Source organism: Stegodyphus dumicola, chromosome 6, assembly GCF_044657685.1.
Source record: "Stegodyphus dumicola isolate Sdum_Otavi_A_Nest chromosome 6, ASM4465768v1".
Lineage (NCBI taxonomy): Eukaryota > Metazoa > Arthropoda > Arachnida > Araneae > Eresidae > Stegodyphus > Stegodyphus dumicola.
The window spans coordinates 18663710-18685930 of NC_140773.1; positions in this window are offsets into that span (position 1 = coordinate 18663710).

Consider the following 22221-nt stretch of genomic DNA (forward strand, 5'->3'; position numbering starts at 1 on the left):
TGTTTTAATCCGTATAGTGTTGCCACAGCTCGCTTTAAAACCGTTGAGTTTGTTAATGAAAAAATATGAAATAGATAATAAAACAAATTGGATATTCGAAGTTTGGGCTTCCCGGTGTCCATGATCGGATGGAGGTTTACGTTACTCAAAATTGGATGGCTCTAGGTACCTTTGTGTTTTTACAAAAACATGCAGATTCTTCATTAGTTAATTTCTTTAAATATAATACAGGGCGATAATATTGGGTAATTTCAGCTCAATGGCGTCTTTTATGGCACTGTTTACTATTTAAAGCTATGATTATAATTAAATTACTTATCCAAAAATTCTCATACATTAAGTGTATTTCGAAGTATTTCGACTGGTTTAGATAGTGAGAAATTAAGGTCAATAGCATGTTTTACAACCGATAGTCTTAATTCATACTGAATATTTTACTACTAACATTCATGTTATAAAAAGAGATGATTGACAATTAATGGTGTGATCTCCTTAATCAAGGGAAAGTTCAAATAAAAAAAAATCCACACTTTTTATAAATTTTCGCATTATTTTCTGGCGAATGAGCTATGAAAGATTTAAAAATCGGTGTAAATATTATCAGTATTTATCACAGCAGTTTTTAAAGTACTCCATTAATGAATCTTAAATGTGTCTATCATTAATACGGAATTTTCGTTTTCAAACTCCTAATTTTAATGCGCAAAATTGTATTTTAAAAAAGGATAACCAAACTGTATTATGAAAGAGTTGAGTTTTAAGACTGCTTACGGACAATTGTAGTACAGGTTAGCACACTGGGCGCGTATTCGAGAGGTCCAGGTTCGAGTCCGGGGAGAGCATTGCTCATTTTTCATGTACTGTTGCTTCAAAAATATACAATATCTGTATGAGAGAACTAATCTTTATTTGTCTTATGTATGATCGATAAAGAAAAAAAGTTGAAATTTATGTCAAATATATTCTTATTTTAATTTTCAGTCTTGCTTCCTGAGTAAGGTAATCTAAATAAAATATATTACTTTGTAGAGAAGACATTAGGAATTTTTGGAAAGCAGCAGAAGTGAAAAATGAGCAGTGCCCTCACCAGGACCTCTCGAAAACGCGTCGAGTGTGCTGACCACTACACTTTGAAGGCATGCTAAGAAGGCGGGAGACATACTTCATATACTCTTCATTTTAAAGGGCGACTGGGAATTAGGGGACCCAATCGTTGTTACACATATAATGCATACATGAACACATGTATCCATCCATACATACATTTATGGATCGGGACCTGGTAACATAGAATGTTACCACTACTCGCTTTGGAATCGTTAAATTTGTTAAATTCAACAATTCGTTAAATCTTTACAAAATATCAAATAGACAATAAACCAAATTTCATATTCTGGATATCAGGTGTTCATATTCGGCTGGAGTACTACGTTATTCAGAAGTTGATGGCTTCGATATTTGTTATTTCTGAATGCGAGAAACATACCGTGAGAGCAATTTAAAAAGTGTAAAACGCTTTAAGTGTTTTTTCTAGATTTACATGCTGATTTTCGAAATTTTTAGGCCTTTTTTTTTTTTCATTCACACACACATAACGAAAACACATAGTACTTTGGCAAATGTCCATTTGTGTTTAAAAATTTAAAAGCAGCACATATTTAGAATTTTCGTTAGACTGCCACTCATGATAGAGGTATTTTTTTTTTCGTACAGTGTTCGCAGAGTTCGCTTTGGAATCGTTGAGTTTGGTCATTAAAAAAATCATTAAAGCCTTACAAAATATAACAATAGGCAATAAAACGAATTTGACCGCTGTGTTTACATTAGTTTCATAATTTTTGGATAACTTTAATGCAATGCAATTGTTCCGTACCTAATTTATAAGCTCTATTGTGGCAGCGCGATCAGGAAAACGGAAACGGTTTAAGTTGCCATGGAAATTCCAGACGGAATTTTATTTCTAGATGAAATGGAATTCTATGCGATGTAAGTGCTAGGAACGTGATATTTAATAAATAAAGTTAATACACAGAATGTTAATAATTAAATGACGAAGAAGAGTTTTGTGAAGCCGAATTCATATGATTAAATGAGAAAAGATTGAAAAGAACAGAAAAAAATGTATGCCGATATTTACGCTGCATCGTGAAATCAAACATGTACTGCTATGCTGCTTTTTGTAAGATGTAAAAACGAGATGAAAGAGATGAGGAAAAACAGAACATTGCCGTGTTCTAACCGCAACTTTCCGAAATTATATTGCTCGCATGATTTTCACGCCTCGACTTTCGGATTTATAAAATTAATAAAATGGGAGGAAAATTATGCTACGAAATATGGAAATTTCAGGCAACGGGCGTGAGATATTTCTGCAGGTTCTACATTAATTTGTCTCTTCTCTTTTAGGCGTTCTGCAATTTTTGCTACATTGGCAATCTTTAAGGTACTTAGGTGTTAACGGACAAAAAGACAAAACCGAGCGACGAGTTGCCAACTTTAGCACCGTAACACAAATTAATCGCCACCAGAGCCGTTCGAAATCGCTAAACGCCTAGAAGTCGCAATTTTAAGATTTGGTTTCGTTTACTTAATTATGGCAAATTGCTGTATCTATCCACCAGTGTACAATGTAAGTAAATATAAATGGAACAAAATACTAAACAAGGTATAAAATATCAAAGAAAAATTCTTAAATGTACTGTATTTATTTACGTAAATATATGTAAGAGCATTACAAATTCTTAGTTAGGTTTGGTGGCAATTAGAAGTTATATACACACGCATACGCATATTATATATTTATAATAAAATAATGTGTATTTATGTTTATATGTAGTATATGCATATACACTAAATTGTTAAAGTCGATTAGCAGTTTTCTGGCTTCATTTCCCTTTATATTACGTCTTACGTTATATATATCTATACCAAAGATTAAATTAAAGTAAATATATTAATAAAGCGTAAAAAATTGCCAAATATTTGCGCAAAAGCTGCAAAGTAATAAAATAATAATTAATTTACTAATGGATTATGGGGTATATTATCTCCTTTGAGAAAGTTAGTAAAATTTTAGTTGAATGAAGTAACTTATAAGCATTTAAAAAATGAACCTTGAATTTTTTTAAAAAAAGAAACATCAAATATTAATCACGAAAAAATTTGAAAATGGAATCATTTAAAAATGAAAAGGTAATTAATAAACCAAGTAATTATCGTCGTTCATCGGAATTTCGTTGATTTTGAAGGGGTAAAAAAACCAACCCCCGAACCATTAACAATAATTAATAAATACGAAGGTGTTTCGTCTAATGCGGGTGCTCATAGGAATCGTCAATTAAATGGTAGTTATAGTAAATATTAATCAGTGCTTAGTATTATCATCTGGACTAAATACTTTCTCACTTATCGGATCAAGCGTACGGCAAACAGATATTCGGCATTTGTAGAGGAAAGAAAGGGTGAATCAAAATATATTTTCGTTTTTCCTACCGCAAAACCATCGGATTTATTCTTAAATTATTCCAATTAATATTAAGGAAACGCGGATTCTGCCAGCCCAGCCCGTTCGGCCGGAATTCTATTTGAAGTACAATAACGGCAAATATTATTATAACGCGAAACTTACAAATATTGCAGACCATGTACTGTATTAATACACATTTAATAAAATAACACTTTTCTTCAGAAATGTTCTTGGTGGAATATTTACATAATAGACCTTTTTTACGCTGATGAGTAATTCACTTTTATAATATCGAAAGTACAGAAATCAACACCTGGAGCAGTAAGACAGTAAAATGCCGTCGATTATAAGGTCAGTCTACTGTCAAATTTCTCCGGGCTTTTGACACTTTTTTTCTGCTTAAACAATTATAAAACATATTTTATTTTCCATTTTTTTCGGATTGCCTTTATTATAACACACTGAAGAGCTTTCCTGTTTCTTCGATTTACCGCGCGGAAAATTTAACAAATGCAAAATATAATAAATAGAATAATAGTTACGACAGGTAGGCACAATAAAAAAAAAATAAGTATAATCTCTTACCTCAAGACGCGCTCAGTCTGGTACTCGAAACGGGTTTGACCATCTTAAGATTTTGCTCGTAACAGTATTCCTTAATCCACACCAACATTTTGACTCGTAATCTGGATATTATTTTACTTTGATATAAAATATCACATGAATATAAATGCGGTCACGAACCGTTGAAACAGCACCATCCACAACATTCTTTTAACGACTCGTATGTACTTTATCATTTTCTTGGCAAGTCGCTGTTTATACGCGCATCCCTTGCCGCTCTGCCGGAAGGTTCCGGGACACCTCTAAGCTTTTCGGTAATTCCAATGGGTCCACGTTTACATGCGACGACCGGAGAAAGGATTAGAGCACGCGAAAATATTTCATCAGTGGCGGAAGGTTCCGGGACGCATCTCAGCTTTCCGGTAAATCCACTGCATCCACGTTTCGATGCGACGACGGGAGAAAGTTATGGAAGCACGCGAAAATATTTCATGGGTCGCGGAAGGGTCCGGAACACCTTCAAGCTTTCCGGTAAAATGCGAGAGCAGTATCCGCGCATCCGATCCTGCTTCTATGGCTGTATCCCTCGAAAAGAAAGCCCGATGTTTCTCGGCGCTCTTCCAAAAGCTCGCTAAAATAAACGCCAAAAGCAAGCTCGCCAACTCGCCAATGCAAGAAACAAACAAAAAAAAAAAAAAGCATATATGTTACTATCCTATATTCTCTCTATAATAAGGTAACATGTAACTTTCGTAAGATGTGACCCTCTCTTTTAAAAGATTTTAGGTAATAAAGGATAGATTTATAGAAATAGGATAAGTATGCAGTTTCTCTTCGAATCTAACGGATACATATTAGGTAAATATAAGCCTTGCTCTTTTATTTTTTTCATTTTTTAATTCTACTTCCGAGATTTCGCCCCTCCTCTTCGACGTCATGGTCGTCGTTAGCGAATCAGCGGTTTCTAGTTTTTCTGCGCATGTCATTTCTTCCATGTTTTGTTGCTTTGTTTCAGTTTTTTTTTTTTTTTTTTTTTTTTTTTTGAGTATTGATTGGCAGCATTGTTTTACGCCAAGCAAAGTTTTGCTTTAGTGTAACCCTAAAGTTATTTCGTTTTTGCCTTATTAGTATGTATGATTTTTGACTTGATGTAAGAGCATATGATTGCTCGGGTTTTAGCTAAGTTACATAGGCACAAGCGTGTGCTAGTATTCAATAATGTTGTTTTTGTTAAAATAAATTTGTTATTGTTAATATTACAGTCCACTTACTGAAGTAAAGTTTCATTAAATAAGTTGGAGCTATCTTCGGCAAGAACAGTTTATCAAATGCATGTCAAAGTAAACAAAGAATAAGGTACAGTTAGAGTAACTGGAAAACAGAATAAATATTTAAACGTTTCTAATATTAAAATACGGAATTTGTAAGAACGTTAAATGACTTTAAAATAACTTCAATGACTAAACATGGAAAGCTTAATAAGAGATATATTAAAATAATATTGGTATGATTTTTAAAAAATTCCTTAAGACTATAAAATGAGTGTAAAAGAAATACGTTTTTACTTTAGCACATACCAGCTTTAATTTAATATTTGTTTGTATGCTAAAGAAAATAGAGGCTTCTAGCTTCAATAGAATGTCGTACTTAAGAGGGATAAATGACTTGTTGTGGCTGTCATCTTGGGAATTCAGGGGGACAGGAAGAATTCGCCCACTTCGTGAGTTAGTTTTGTTCTGTTCACCCATCATATACAAAGAGGTTGATGTAAAAGCTAGCTATTGTTCGTTATGGGGCAGTTGGCATTAAGAAAGCGCTCTTCTGGTTAGATAAGGAAAGGGGTCGTCAATTAAATTTCGCACAGTTCCTATCCTGCCAAATATTCTGTAGACAATTGTAGAACGTCTAGGCGAGGAGAAATAAGGAACGAAATGTGGTAAACATCTGCAATCAGTGTTACTTATATTTCAGACTTTAAAAACTAAAATCGAAAAATCTTTTTTAGCCCAAAGGCACAATTTGGCCAGGAGGTCTCTTAATTTTCGTTCTGGTATTTTGCGTTGATTCACTATAAATCCAGAAAATGATTCTTAGTGGTGTTAAGATTATTATTACTATGCATTGCTATGCCACAGTGCTTCCAATAATACCATTGTTCAGAGGTATATTAAAATTATGCTCGTATCGTGGCCTAAAAAAAAACACTTATTCACTTATTGAATCAAGTGTACGACAAACAGATATTCGGCACTTGTAAAGAAAATAAAGGTGAATCAAAATATGTTATATTTTCGTTTTTCCGAATGCAAAACCATCTTAAGATACTATCAGATTTAATCTTTAAATATAAAATTAATTATTTGTTGATAACTGGAAAAATTTCATCAAGCAGTGTACATGAAAAGTATCTGTAATTAAGAATTATGCTGCTATCCTGTTTGTAGCCGGACGTGATTCTAAGTCCAAGGTTAAAATGGAGCAATTTTATTTGTTATATGAAAATGCTATTTAAAACAAGATCGAACATTTCAGATGATATATAAATATACCGGGTACGTATTTATTTTATGATTTGATACAAAATTTGCATTAATATTTAAAACTGTTCCTTAGCGATTTATAAGAAAATCCTATATAAATATAAAAACAAGACAAGCACATTTTCGGGAAAATATACCCTTTTATGACATGTTTTAGTTGTACCTTTCTATTTTGGCAGCGCCATCAAATAAATAAATAAATAAATAAATAAAATAAAATAAAATAAAAACGATTTAAGTTGCCATGGAAATCGCAATTGACTTTTTATTTTTAGATTTTGCAATCGAATGCTTTAAGAGAATAGAGTTAAAAAAGTGCAGTGCAGTGTTTTCTAAGTGAAAGTAAATAAAATAAATCCTTTTTAAAATACTACACTAAATTTCCACTAAATTTCTTGTAAAAAGCGTCTATAATCGCTAACAAAATGTTCTATTATTCCAAAAGAAGGAATATTAATTTTGTTTTGGAATTTTTCTTTGATTCACTATAAATGTCGTTTCACTTTTCAAATTGTTGCCACCCAATATTAGAGTCCTGCATTATATTTAACGAAATTAAATAATCAAGAATCTGCATGTGATCGTATGAGGTTCAAGGTCAACAAACATTTATAGAGGCGTTCTTTTTATCGTAGAAAAATGATGAAACGCGAAATAACTTTCAGACAATGATATGAAACTCTTCGAACTAAAACCTTAATTAGCTTATAAGAAATGAAAACATATAATTGTGTTATTTCTAACCTGATAATAGTAAAACTGTTGGCTAGACCGAGAGAGGGGTGATTGGATGTCTGTTGTTAAACCAGTGCCTTGAAATTTCTTTATCATTTTTCAATTCGTCATTTAAGATGTGGATAGATCATTTTATTCTGTATAATTCATTGGTTGGATAAGGCTTGTAATGTCAGATCACAGATAAACAACACAAATGTGGAAAACATTTGTGTTATCTTTAGATTATTACATAACTACTTTTTTTAACTTCCTTATCGTAAAGGATGTATTGTAATAGCGAAAAATTTCAGGTCTCATGTTTTAAAGCAAATGCCCAGTTTGACAGTTTTCGAATCTATTTTAAACGATGTCTTTGTGTGACGTCTGTACGTATGGACAGAATAAAGGACTCCTTTTTATCTGTGAAAGGTTGGTTTATTAATTATTGCAAAGCACTCGAGGACTGTCCTAAGGAGAGAGATGCCTTCGTGGAGAACTTTCTCAGGTAAACTGGCCTGTATATCGTTACACATGGGAAAAAACACGGAAACGCCCATGCATCCAAGCCGTTTCCGGAGATTCGAATCCCGTACCGAACTATCAGTGTTCAACTTTATCACTCGGCCACTGATGGGCGCAAAGTTATGAAAGAAACAGAAATCATTTTTTAAATTCCATATTGAAAATGAGGAGGATAATAAAAAATAAGAAAACGTTGTGTAATTCTTTTGAAAAATTTTGTTTTGCTTAATGACAGCACGTTGTTGCAGGGGTTTAAAAATTTATTTTCACGTTGTTTAAAAATATAATTCACTCTAGGTCGAACTACAAGTATTCAGGCGTCTTTAACACTCAGAGATTCGTAAAAAAGGAAAATCTGAATTATAGACATTGCAGACATAAAAATCATAACAACGGAAATAACAATTATATTTTTTTTAGTCATTAAGTTGTTTCAGTGAAGCAAATAGGACACTTTTGGACGGAATTTGAAAGCGAGATTTTCTGATTCCGATTTGTAACCGGTCGTGCTTCCAACTACAATACGAATGCTAAAAACGAACAGTTTTACTTGTTACATGAAAATGCTATTTAAATCAAGATGGAGTATTTCGGATGATTTATAAATGTACAGGCTACGTATTTATTTCATGATTTGATAAAAAATTTGCATAAATATTTAAAACTGTCCCTGCGTGATATTTACGAAAATCGTATATAAATATGAAAACAAACAAACACATTTTCGCAAAAATATGCCATTTTGTGGCAAATTTTAATTGTACTTTTCTGTTGTGGCAGCGCTACCGAGAAAACGAAAAAGATTTGAGTTGCCATGGAAATCGCAGACGACATTTTATTTTTAGTCCAAAGGGACAATTTACCCAGGAGAACTAATAATTTCGTTTCAGCATTTTGCGCCGATTAACTATAAATGTCGGCTCACTTTTCAAATTGTAAAACAGGCTATTGGCCTTAATTTCTCATTATCTAAACCAGTCGAATTACTTAATAAAATACACTTAATGAATGTGAATTTTAATAATCATAGCTTTAAATAGTAAATAGTGCCATAAAAGACGCCATATCATTAATTTCAATTACGTTATGCATTCAATTCTTTACGTTACACTTAATTAACACATAACTGACAGTGCCAATATTTTCAGCATTCATCTGAGCTGTTGTCACCCGATACTATTTAAAGTATTACATTTAAAGAAATTAATTAACGAACAATCTGCATGTTTCTCGCAATGTGAAAAAACAACGGTACCTAGAGCCATCCAATTCTGAGTAACGTAGGCCTCCATCCGAACATGGACACCTGGAAGCCCAAACTTCGAATGTCCAATTTGTTTTATTATCTATTTCATATTGTGTAAAACTTTAATAATGAATTTTTCATTTACAAACTCAACGATTTCAAAGAGAGGTGTGGCAACACTGTATGGAGTACAGCATTTTTATCTGCAACTCACTAGTCTGTCTATCGAAAATACTAAAGATGTGCTGCTTTTAGATATTTTGTGATTTTAGTGTTGAATGGAATTTTATGTGGCGTGACCGCTAGGAGCGTGATATTTAATAAATAAAGTGAATACACAGAACGTTAATAATTAAAAGACAAAAAAGTGTTTCGTGAAGCCGAATTCATATGATTAACTGAAAAAAGACTAAAAAGAACAGAAAAATGTATGCCAATACTTACGGAGCATCGAGAATTCAAACATGCACAACTAAAGTAAGGTGCTTTTGAAATTTATATGACAGTAATTTCTGGCTAACGCCGTTTGGGCTAAAATATTTAAAAACAGCATAGTTTTGAAATTACCGATCGACTACCCTACGAGGTGGAGATTGAAATATTTTATTCCGTACAATGTTGCCTCGACTCGCTTTGAGGGCCCACCAGCGGTAAAGACGCTGAACACTGGTAGTTCGGTCCGAGGATCAAATCCCGAGAAAGGGCTGGCTGCATGGGCGTTTTCTTGGTTTTACCCAATGTGTAACGTGTAAACGAGCCAGTTTCCCATAGATAGTCCTTCACGAAGGCATCCCTCCCTTTAGGCAGACAGCCCTCGTGTGCTTTGCCATAATTAAATAATCCAATCCAATCTACGACTCGCTTTGAAATCGTTGAGTAATCTTTAGCGCTCGAGACTGTGTATCAGAAAGTCTAAAGATGTGCTCTTTTTATTAAATTATTTTGTGATATTGCTGTTAAATTAAATTTTATGGTTAAAGAGCGAAGAACGTGAAATAAATAAGGTAACTCACAAAACGTTAAGAAAACGCCTCTTTGGGCGTAATATAAAATCTGAAAGCTTTCTGATTTTTTTTTTTTTTTTTTTTTTTTTTTTGGTACCTTATTTACTTTATTAGACCACAGGAGAGTTTGCTCAGAAGTGTTATTAGTCTCGGAACTGGATTTTGCGTTGAATCACTGTAAAAGACTGAATCACTTTTGAAATTGTTGCCACCACGTGTTATCGCTCTATATTATTTTAAAAGAAAAACATATAATTTATTTTTAAATATTCTTCAAAGATTTTCCACATCACTACATTACGGACTCGAATAAGCAAACCGGAATTTTTCTACGACGTAATACATTTCTGAAAGAATACAAAAAAACAAGGACAGAGGATGTTAGTTTTCTAAGCGAGTAAATTATTTTAGTGGAAGAAAAGAAAAGACGAATGACAAGCGAGCCAAGGTGCGAATACATTAAACAGATGATAGTTCGGGATCCTATTGCAAGAATGTTTACATTAAGCGAATTAAAGTTCAGATACGTAACATGCTGGGTTAAGATTTCATGGCATTCCAGGAGTCATTTAGTGACTGAGATCAGATGACGGATCTTTTTTCAGAATAACAGGAAGTAAAGATTACATCAGAAGAGTTATTGCTTTGCTATTTTGGGAAAGAAAAGTTGAAATGTAAATAAGGAGTTAAAAGGTTATTTGTAATTTGTTATTAAAATGGTAGATATTTTATATTTTATATACATATATATATATGCATTTTTCAGATAATAGTTATAGTAATTGATGGAGAAAGTGGCACTTAAAATATAATCAGGTCTTTTACCGTTAAATAACATCACAGTTGTAAATTTTGTTTTCGTTCGCAAATGCGTGTTATCGTTTATCTGGATTTATTGAGTAATTAATGGACTCTTCTCTTCTTCCGAACTGTTTGAAGGTATGTGTTATCGTTTGCTAAGTTTGCTTGAAATATTAGTACATTCCAGGCTTCCGGGTTGTTTGCAGGTGTGTACTATTGATTGAGAGGTTTTATTAAATTACCGACAGGTTCTTCCTGGCTTCCGGACTTGCGCAGCTGTATATTATATAAGTAACAGTATATAATAATATATTACAGTAAAAGTAGTAATGCACTATGGAAATATTTCCCATGTAGTTAAAAAATCTGATCTCGAAGCGCCTTTTATTAAAAAAAGAAGGATTCTAAAAATTCGACCCTATCTGATGCTATGGGGCTCTGCATTCATTTGAAACTGCGCGTGAAAAATTCAGCAATTTTTTTTTTTTTTTTTATTATTTATTTTTTTTTTCTGTTCTGAAATATAAAATGTAGATCTAACTGCACCAGGGAGGACATCACGGAACATTTTCCGTCTAAGCTAGCAGCCTAATTATTATACACCACCTCTTAGTTCGGGCGCCACTGTTACAATCAATTGCTTTTTTTTTCGCTGTTCGCAAATGTAAAATGTAGTTCCAACTCCTCCAGGAAGATCATTACGGAACCTTTTCCGTCTATGTTAGTGGCCCAATTACTATCACCAGCTTTTAGTTCGGGGGCCACTGTTAAAGTGAATAGGTTTTTTTTGCTAGCCTGAAATAATGTAGTTTCAACTGCTCCAGGGAGGAAATCACGGAACCTTTTCGGTGTAAGGTAGTAGCCCAAACATTATCCACCAGGTTTTAGTTCGGGCGCCACTGTTAGAATCAATAGTTTTTTTTTTTTTTTTTTTTTTTCCTGTTCTGAAAGGTATAATGTAGTCCCAACTACTCCAGGGAGGGTATCACGGAACGTTCTCCGTCGAAGGTAGTAGCCCAATTATTATCCACCCTGTTTTAGTTCGATCGCCACTGTTAGAATCAATAATTCTTTTTTCTGTTTTGAAATGTAAAATGTAGTTCAAACTGCCCCAAGGAGGACATCACGAACCTTTTCCGTCGAAGGTAGTAGTCCAATTATTATCTGTCGTCTCCTTTTACACTCATGTCCATAAATTAAAGATAATTGAGTCACGCGGAAATCGAACTCTAAAATAAATATATCACCTGTAAAATCACTACACACATTATCAAGAATCATATGCAAATTTCAGGAAGTAACCAGATGACACCGATAGTACGTCACAATGACGAGAGTGTAAGAGAGGGATATATAAGGAATACAGGCAAAGAAGTAAAATTGTTCGCAGGCTCTTTATAACAATTTCAGTGCAATAACCGAATAGTTATGACACAAAGGACGCATTTGGATGATTTTTTACGTGGTAGAATTATCGGCCGTCTGGAATGTGAGCGTACCCAACTGGAAGTATCAGACGAACTTGGAATTGCCCAGAGTGTCATCTCTAGGCTTTGCAACGATTCCAAGATGATGGTAATGTGAGTAGACGTTACAGCACAGGTCGCCTCAGAGTTACAACGCCGAATGAGGACCTGTATTTGGCAGTTACTGCCAAAAGAAACAGGCGGAGCACAGGCTCAGACCTGTCTCGCCAGCTCTCTTCAGCCACTGGTACGACAATTTCATGGCAGACCGTGTACAGACGCTTAGGGCAGATTGGTCTATATGCTCGTAGACCTGTCAGATGCGTTCCACTGACTGCAACTCACTGTCGCCTGCGGTTAGCCTGAAGAAGAGAGCATGGATTGTGGACACCGCAAAAGTGGGCTTTCGACGAATCCAGGTTCAGCTTGCAGTCTGATTCTCGCCGGACTTTCATATGGAGAGCTCTAGGTACCCGTTACCACCAAGAAAACATCATTGAACGACACCGTTACGGTGGTGCAGGAGTGCTCGTTTGGGGTGGAATTATTCTGGGTTCCAGAACTGACCTGCATGTTCAAATTGGAACCATGACAAGCCAAATCTATCGGGACGTCATTCTGGAACAACATGTACGTTTGTTTCGGGGCGCCATGGGCACACAATTTGTGTTTATGGATGACAACGCCCGTCCTCACCGTGCAAACATCGTAAGCCAATGCTTTCAATCAGAGGATATCACCCGTATGGACTGGCCAGCATTATCACCGGACTTGAATCCAGTAGGGCACGTGTGGGACATGCTTGGCCGACGAGTTGCAGCCCGTCAACCTCCTCCTACATGTCTACCGGAACTTCGGAGACCATTGCTTTTTGAGTGGTGTAATATCCCCCAAGATCAGATAGATAATTTGATACCCAGCATGCCTAGACGTTGTACGGACTGTATTGCGTCGTCTGGGAGACATACAATGTATTAACAATCATACCAACCATGTAATATTGGTTTTTTGTAATTTGCTGCAGGAAGAAAAAAACGCTATTTTTTTAATAATATCAAACACATAGCATCTTTTCTTGCTCTTTACCTTTTGTTTAATAAATAAGCTTTACAAATAAGCCGAATTTGTTTTGCTTCTAACTCTTCCTTTGCCTGATTTTGTATTATCCTTAATTTATGGACATGAATGTAGTTCGGCCGCCACTATGAGATTCAATAGGTTTGTTTGCTGGTCTGAAATGTTGTTCCAACTGCACCAGGAGGACATCACAGACCCTTTTCCTAAGAAGGTAGTAGCCTAATTGTTATCAACAAAATTTTAGTTCGGGTGCCACTGTTAGAGTCAATAAGATTTTGCTCTTCTGATATATAAAATGTAGTTCCAACTGCTCCAGGAAGGACATCACGGAACCTTTTGTGTTGAAGGTAGTAGTCCAGTTATTATCCGTCCCCTTTTAGTTCGGGCGCCACTGTGAGAATTAATAGGTTTATTTGCTGGTCTTAAATGTAGTTCCAACTGCTCCAGGGAGGACATCACAAACCTTTTTCCGTCGAAGGTAGTAGCCTAATTGTTATCCACAGCATTTTAGTTCGGGCGCCACTGTTAGAGTCAATATGTTTTTGCTTTTCTAATGTATGTAGTTCCAACTGCTCCTGGGAGGACATCACGAAACCTTTTCTGTTGAAGGTATCTGGTTACTCTTTGGAGAATACATTCTGCTCTGTGTGTTCAACGTTTCTCAGGAGAAGCTATGTTAAAACTATTTCCTCATCCACTCGCCTATCACTAAAATATGCTTCAGATATAATATTGTTTCCAAATTCCTCTGAAACATTTATTTAAATTACGAAAATATGAATTAACCTGCAAACTAGAGAATACCATTCTTCATTAATGTTCTATATTTTGACAGACATAAAACTGACAAATGATGACTTGATGAGACATTCAGAATTTTATTGATTCTCAGCATGAAGACGAATGTTAAGGACGAAACCTTCCATTTGATTTCATTGAACTTGGTACTTGACATAACCTTTGAGATCTGAAGGCACTTATTCGCAGTCATTTGGTTGTACTATTGCATGAAAAAGGCCGTAATTTTACTTCTCAATAGATATGAAAGTGTATTTTCTGCAATAGCAATAATTTAATGATTGATGTAAAAAGCATTTTCCATCATTTCTGTAGAAAAATACTTTAATTTATAATTTGTAAGTTTTAAAAACAGTTTCTAAGCCTACAATTTCAAATGGAATGTTCTAGTGCTGCCATCTATTGGAACGAATGTAATAAAAAGTCTTTATTTTTTTTTTTTTTAAATAAGATTTAAAAGCTGTCCTCTTTTAATTTTTATTCCAGGAAAACAAAGGCGGGGAGTTAGAATTCGCGAAAAATCGAAACAGTTCAACATCCTCAAAAACATGTAGCGTAATATTTTTAAATAAAAAATCACTGTAATAATAATTAAAAACGGTAAAACTATCATACAAATTTAGTTAAAAATTCTGCACTAGTTACATAGAATATAACGTTAGAAATATCTTTATTAATTGAAATGAAAGTGGCAATATTCGTTAAAATTAATTATTTGTTGGATATGTTATGAACGAAATATATCCTAATTTAAAAAATAATAAAAGAAATATTTAAAGTATTGAAGAATTGGATTTATTGGTTGAAGAATTGGATTTATTGTTTGTTAGATAATAATTAATACTCTAATTAAATTTTAAACATAAATTAAAGATCATACGCTTTGCAACACAGAACGAATTGTGTACTTGCGATTGAGCACGAAAGGTAAATTACTTCTTTTATGTCTTAGAGTAGCAGCACACTTTTTAGATCGCTAAGTTTGTTAATAATCAATATTTTATTTCTTAGTTAGAATTATAAAGAAAGAACCTTTCACAATGGCAGCATTTGGGAATCTGACATATATGACTGTGTGGGGAAGACAAAAAAAGGACTGCTACATTTTTTTACCAAATGGTAAAATATGCGAAGTGTTGCATCTAGATTGTTTTTTGCATTTTTTTTTCCCACTGTGTTTAAGTTTTTATTGGGGGGGGAATATGTTTATACATGTCTACAGCAAACAATACAGCTTCTATGAAGTTAAAAAAATACTAGCGAGACAGCATTTCTTTTTTTAACGTGAATTTGTTAAACACAGCTGCATCTTCAAATTTTTGGTTTCTTAACTATCAACTCACACTAATTTTTTGGTAAAAAGATTGCTTTCAGATACCTGTAAAATAATTTGGTACTTTTCCGTTTGGCCGGCGCAAATCTCGCCAAGCAGACTTAGTGCCGACAACACACAGTATACACATAAATAACAAATATTAGTTATAAAAATTTTTTATTTTGAAAGCGTAAGCATTTTAATATCATTTAAAATTTTGTAAAAAGACAATAAATAAAGGCAATAAATTTGTAAAAAGACATTAAAAATTTACTATGATCTTATGATTCAACCAAAGAATCTATAGGGAGAATCTATCCTTATACATTCTTTGGTTCAACATCCTGATTCACTGGTTCATATCACATGACCCAAGTGATCTCATCTCACGTAAACTACGCTACAAAAGCCTAATTCTGTCAGTAATTATCTACATTAATTTCAAATTAAATATTATGGAATACAAATTTAAATGCAAGAATTATTTCAGTTCGTAAGAATAGCTTACTCAGAAATTATGTAAAATCGCAGTGCTTTACTTCACTAGAGCATTCTCATTAGAATTGATGAATTTAACCTTTGACTTCTCTTTTTCTATATTTTCGCCTTCGGGTTAACGATGTGACTGCATCCTAATTGACTTAATTACCGCGAAAGCCCTTAGTGATACAAATTACTTAAATGGCAGATATATTTTGAAAATATAATAGAAAGAAATAAGCAAACCACAAATGCACGTTATATGTTTATTTACTTGGTTAACTAAACATGTAACATGCATTTGTGGGTTGCTTATTTCTTTCTACTGTATTTTCAAAATATATCTGCTATTTAAGTAATTTCTATCGCGTTATCAGCACGATATGCTCTAAAGAAGTTTATTTAGCAGAAACGAAGAAGAAATTTTGATTTTTCCGAAAAAAAAGAATCAACATTCTCAGCGCCGGCGAAGCTAAACCTAACACGTTGAAAGTAATTTCTATCACTTAGGGCATAAAATTGAACTATCTGGTAAAAATTCTATGTACATTTATGCCGGTATTGAAAGAAACAATCAATCCGATAAGAAACTGCTGCTACTTGTTTTGAAAATCAAGCGTAAAAGCTTATCAGCGAGGATATTCCGTTTGGCATCGGTTGTACCATTTTTGGCGACTTTATCACCTGCGTCGGTAAAATGGAAAAGTACCAATAATTTTCCCCACAGTACTTATAAAATTTTTTATCTAAAAATTAATTGAAAAGGTAAATGTAATTAATTATATTCAAAGAACAAAAAATGAAGCAATGTAATATAGTGTAATTAGCTTATAAGTTATTTTTCCTGCCTTCCTAGCTTTTCATCGTGGTGTAGTGGTTCTGCACCCTGGCCGGTATCCAGAGGTCCGTGGTTCGATTCCCGGCGAAGGCGGTTGCTAATTTTTCAATTCTCCTGCTTCCTAAAATCCTAATGTCTCTACAATGGCGCCCGAACTAAAAAAGTTGTGAATGATGACTGTCCACATCCAGAATTTGGCAATTGGATCCTCTAAAAGCACCAGTCGCCCTTTAAGAGGGGGGGGAGTATATAAAGTATTTCTCCCGCCTTCCTAGCGTGCCTTCGTGCTGTAGTGGGTCGGCACCCTGGCCGGTATCCAGAGGTCCGTGGTTCGATTTCCGGCGAAGGCGGTTGCTAATTTTTCATCTTGCCCGCTTCCAAAAAAATTCCAATGTCTCTACAAAGTTTTAAAAAGATATACAGTAATTTTCCCAAATTTCTTTGCAATTGCCAACTGTATTTGCGTTAAAAGTATCGTTATTATTAAAAGAAGTATGCAAAAGTTTACACTTAATACACTCCATATAGTTAATGAACACACTGTGATTTCAAATTTGTGAAATATTTTTCATGCTTCTATTTTGATGATTCAGTTTTAGAAAGAAGTAAATCCTTAATAAAGTGTAATGCGCAAATTCAATCTAAATTTTCCTCATACATCTTTGATTTATTATATGAAAATATATCATCGAATTTGGAAAAGAGATCTCTAATTCTGAAGAAATGATTTCAAATAAAGGTACAACTTGACCTATAAACATTGTTACGTATTTTGTATTCAGTTTGCTATTTTTAATAGAATTTAACTACGGTACCGATGGGCCCGAATTCGTATCCCGGAGAAGGCATGGATGTTTATAAATGTATCGAGTCTTTGCGGTTTGGGTGCACTCTAAATATATGGCAAACCGAATGTTCTCTTGTCTGGATTAGTGTTAGGGAAGAAGGGAGACCCTCAGATCATCCCCTGGGGTGCTGTTCCTCAAAACTAGAGTAGAAATAGAAGTCTAACCTACGTGAGGCTTTGGCAAACATTCTTAAATAAAGTTCATGGACAACACTACAACAACAAAAATATCTGATGTGTACACCACATGACTTGCTTGTACGGAATATTAAATTATATGCATTTTTTCTTGCATTTCATTGAAACTTATTGGATTGAATTAAATCTACTTCGCCGAAACTCAAATCTCCCCTTCATGGTGCAAGATTTAACGACGACGAAAATATTAAGAAAACAACTTTGAAAATTTTGCTAACAAATCCTTCGATTACATTGTAAGATCCTAACTAAATTAACTTTAATTTTGCTGGCTATACTTTTGCTTGTACGATTACTAAGGGACTATTTCAGCTGTATCAATAACCAAGCATGCGGATGATTAAAATAGCATTTTATTCAACTCAAGAAAATATTTACCTTCGGCACTTTTGGTGCTTACAAAACTAAACCGACACTTTTGGCTGTAACTCAAAATAGAAATATAAAATAAAGACTGAGAATAAGCTAAATAAGCAGCCCATTATTTAAGCTGATTATTAAGCTAAACAATCAACCGAAGCTGCACAGAGAATATTAACACTAGCTATAGCTCTTAGCGCTACCACCAACGTAGACAAATCGGGAGTTAATATCTACGGCTGAAAAATAACAATTTTTAAATATCAGCGAAACAACGTAATCGAAAGGTAGAATACGCTTTGTCTGGAGTAACTCAGACACCAGCTTGAATAGTATCTTTCTACCACACTTTGCATAATGTCGAAACGGAAATATCAATCTGGCAAGAACGTTTGGGTTGAAAGCAAGAGCGATAGGAAAGGTTGCTTCAAAATAAAATTAACTTTGAAGTAAATTAAATAAATTCCCACAACATTTTAAAGCCATACAAAGGAAAGGTTTTGAAACGTGTATCACGTTATACGATTATATTAAATTATTATTATATACTTAAGATTATTTTAAGTACCATTATATAAAGTAGTGCATGTCCCATATTATGGAATATATGACAAATCCTTCATAATGTCCATTTAAATACTTGTCGTGTTTGCTATAATATGGAGCATGTCCTACTCATTATAAAGATTTCGCTCATAATTAAGATAGAAGTAAAATTTGATACTAAATTGCAGTTTATTTTAATATGAAATAAAAGGTTAAAAAGGACAAAAAAAGGTTTAAATACTTATAAAACCAACGTAATCGAAAGGTAGAATACGCTTTGTCTGGAGTAACTCAGACACCAGCTTGAATAGTATCTTTCTACCACACTTTGCATAATGTCGAAACGGAAATATCAATCTATTAAATTAGGCATTTTCTATATTAATATCAATTAAATTAGGCATTTTCTATACATGCTTTTGTAACATATTCGAGCATTTTCGGAATTTGATGCTGAATGTTGTTATAAAAAGCTTCAAATAGTTAAAAAAAGAGAGTGGTATTTCGAAAATTAAAAAAGAATAGATATTATGTAATGGACAGGTTAGTAAATTAAAATCTGCTTTGAAAAAATGAGGAATTATCATTATATAAATCTAAAATATAATCGCTAGTTGGCGTCCTTAAGATGTCAAGTTGAGCCAAGCTTGTGCATGGACCTTATAAGAGATAGACTAATCCAGTGGGCGGGGCGCGCGTCACCGACATGTCGGCAAGAAAGAGTAGGGACGATCTGGTTTACTTTAACACTGAAACCCATGGCGTTTGTATCACATAACTCTTTTAATTATTAAATGTGATACGCTGTATAGTGATAAGATTATGAAAGCCACAGTTTTTTCCAAATAGGATTTAATATATCTCATTAAAGCACTTTTTACTGCGTTTCGCGCATTTGTTTCACGCGTAATTTCTTGTACAAACATCTTTACTTTGGTAAAACGGTAAACACAAAATTTATGAACTTAATTTTGCGTAAAAATAAAGTAAAATTAAAAAAGATTGATAGTATGTGATGCTTTGAAATAAATAAGGTAAAATTAAACAAGATCTGATGATTTTTTTAAATTTAATGACCATTTTCAGGCAATGATTTTCAAAACTATAATAACATAACAAAACGATACTGTTTATTTGATTATATGATCATTAAATTATTAACATTAAAGTGGATTAGTTATTTTAATAATTCATAAAATTCGGAGCATAAAATTTTCTGAGCGTAATGAAGGGGGGGGAGAAGATAAAATAAAATCTAGAAGCACTCAGATTTTATATTACGCCCAAAAGGAATCTTTTTTTAAAGTTTTGTGTATTACCTATATTTATTGAATATCATGTTCTTCGCCCGTAAACCACATACATTTGAAAACAGCATATCTTTAGAATTCCTTCACTGGAGATAAAACTGTTATTTTCCGTACAGTGCTCGCGCTGAACTCGTTGAGTTTGTTAATCAAAAATTCGTTAAAGTTTTACAAAATATGAAATAGATAAAAACAAATTCGAAATTCGGCCGTCCAGATGCCCATGTTCGGGTGCAGGATTACATTAATCAAAATTTGATGACTCTAGATACTGTCGTTTTTGTCACAGTGCAAGAAACATACATGTATTCATACAGATTATTCATTATTTAATTTCTTTACATATAATATAGGGCGATAATATTTGGTAACAACAATTTGTAATGAGACACTGACATTTATAGTAAAACAGCGCAAAATGCCGTTTCGAAGCTAACAGCCTTTCTAGGCTATCGCCCCTTTGGGCTAATAAATTAAAGTAACAGTAAATAAAAAAATCTTATGCACAACTAAAAATAAATTTAAAAAATAAACACTATAAGATACAAGCAAAATTAATTATTACGGTTAAATACAATTTTAATATTAGAATCAAATGTATACAAATTTTTAAGGAGTCAAAAGTGTTTATCACTATGATGTATTATGAAATATAATTGAAATAAATTTCCTTTACAGAAATTGTGCTATAATACTCATCTATAATTTTAAAAAAGCAGCACAATTTAGAATTTTAAACAAAACTTTCAAAAATTCGTTTTTAAATATTTTAGTATTTTTTACTTATTTACATCAATAAAAAGCATAAAAATTGCAAGAGAAAATTGCTTGTTTGAAATTTTCTATTAGTTCAGATTTAAAATATTACTTTCTAAAAGAAGCAGTTACAAATTTCTTTACAGCATAGGAAAAGCTAAAAAAATATCCAGCCCTGAAAGCATGCAATAGCCTTATAATTATTTGGAACGTTAATTATGGTTGATAAATATGCTAGATTTTTAAAAATCAATCTCGATTTCAAAAATAAAAATATGTAGAAATTCTAATTTGTGAAATGAGGCGCTACAACCAGCTTTTTCTTGACAATTATATACGCTGCAATAGACAACCAATGTTAAATTTCTGCAAGTCGTCCCTACTCCTCCGTATGTGATCAAGGTGACAGCCGGCAACGCATCAACGAGGGAGAAAACCTGTTTGGGTTAGTCTATACGTACTAGCTGTTTATTCTGTTCAATGTTCTGTCAGTTTTTTCCAGTATTCTGTGTATTGTGCCGTCAAATAAATGTGGTTATTTGTAATCTTGTGCCTGTCGACTACTTATTTCCTGGTTCTACGTAACAGATATCGTATACGCAAGCAGAAAGCATAAAATATTCCTTAAGGATATGTTAACACAAATCCTAAAGGATCTGATTTGGATTTATTATAAGTTCTCTTTCTTCATGAATTCTGGATTAATATGATTTTATAACTATTCAAATGTCATTAAGGTGCATGAAACTGATGCACATATTTCAGGATGTCTATGCGTTACTATTTCTTGCACATTTTGCATCACGTATTTTCTTCGAATATTACTTGACATATTTCTTGCGCTTGAAGATTTTCGTTTTAATAGGGCAGATTTAAATTGCCAGAAGAATTATAAGACGAAATGAGTAAAAAATTACCAAGAAATATATAAGGCAGTCAATAACACCGTTTGCTAAAGAAGCTGTTGCGAGCATGCAACAAATATTAAATAAGTAATTGGTGTGCTAGGGAGAGAAGGTGTCACATTACATGATCAAAGAGGAAATTAACAAAGAATTTGCACCATTCAAGCCCCATTAATGGATGAGCATAAAAATACAGTCTCATCAAAGAAGCAGCAGGAAGCTGTTGTGTGGTATGACATTTATCAGCAAATACATTCCTGTCATTCTCTGAATTTTACTCGTTCTTGCTCCTTTCAGCAATCAAACAAACATAATCAAATTATGGGAAAACAACTAAATAAAAAAGATAATGTCATTAAAATCTGTTCCTTAACACATCAATAACTGGAACTCTGTTCACCCCCCATATTACCAATCTTTTTGAACATTTTTTTTAGTTAATACTTTGGTATTGTCCATTGGGTATTT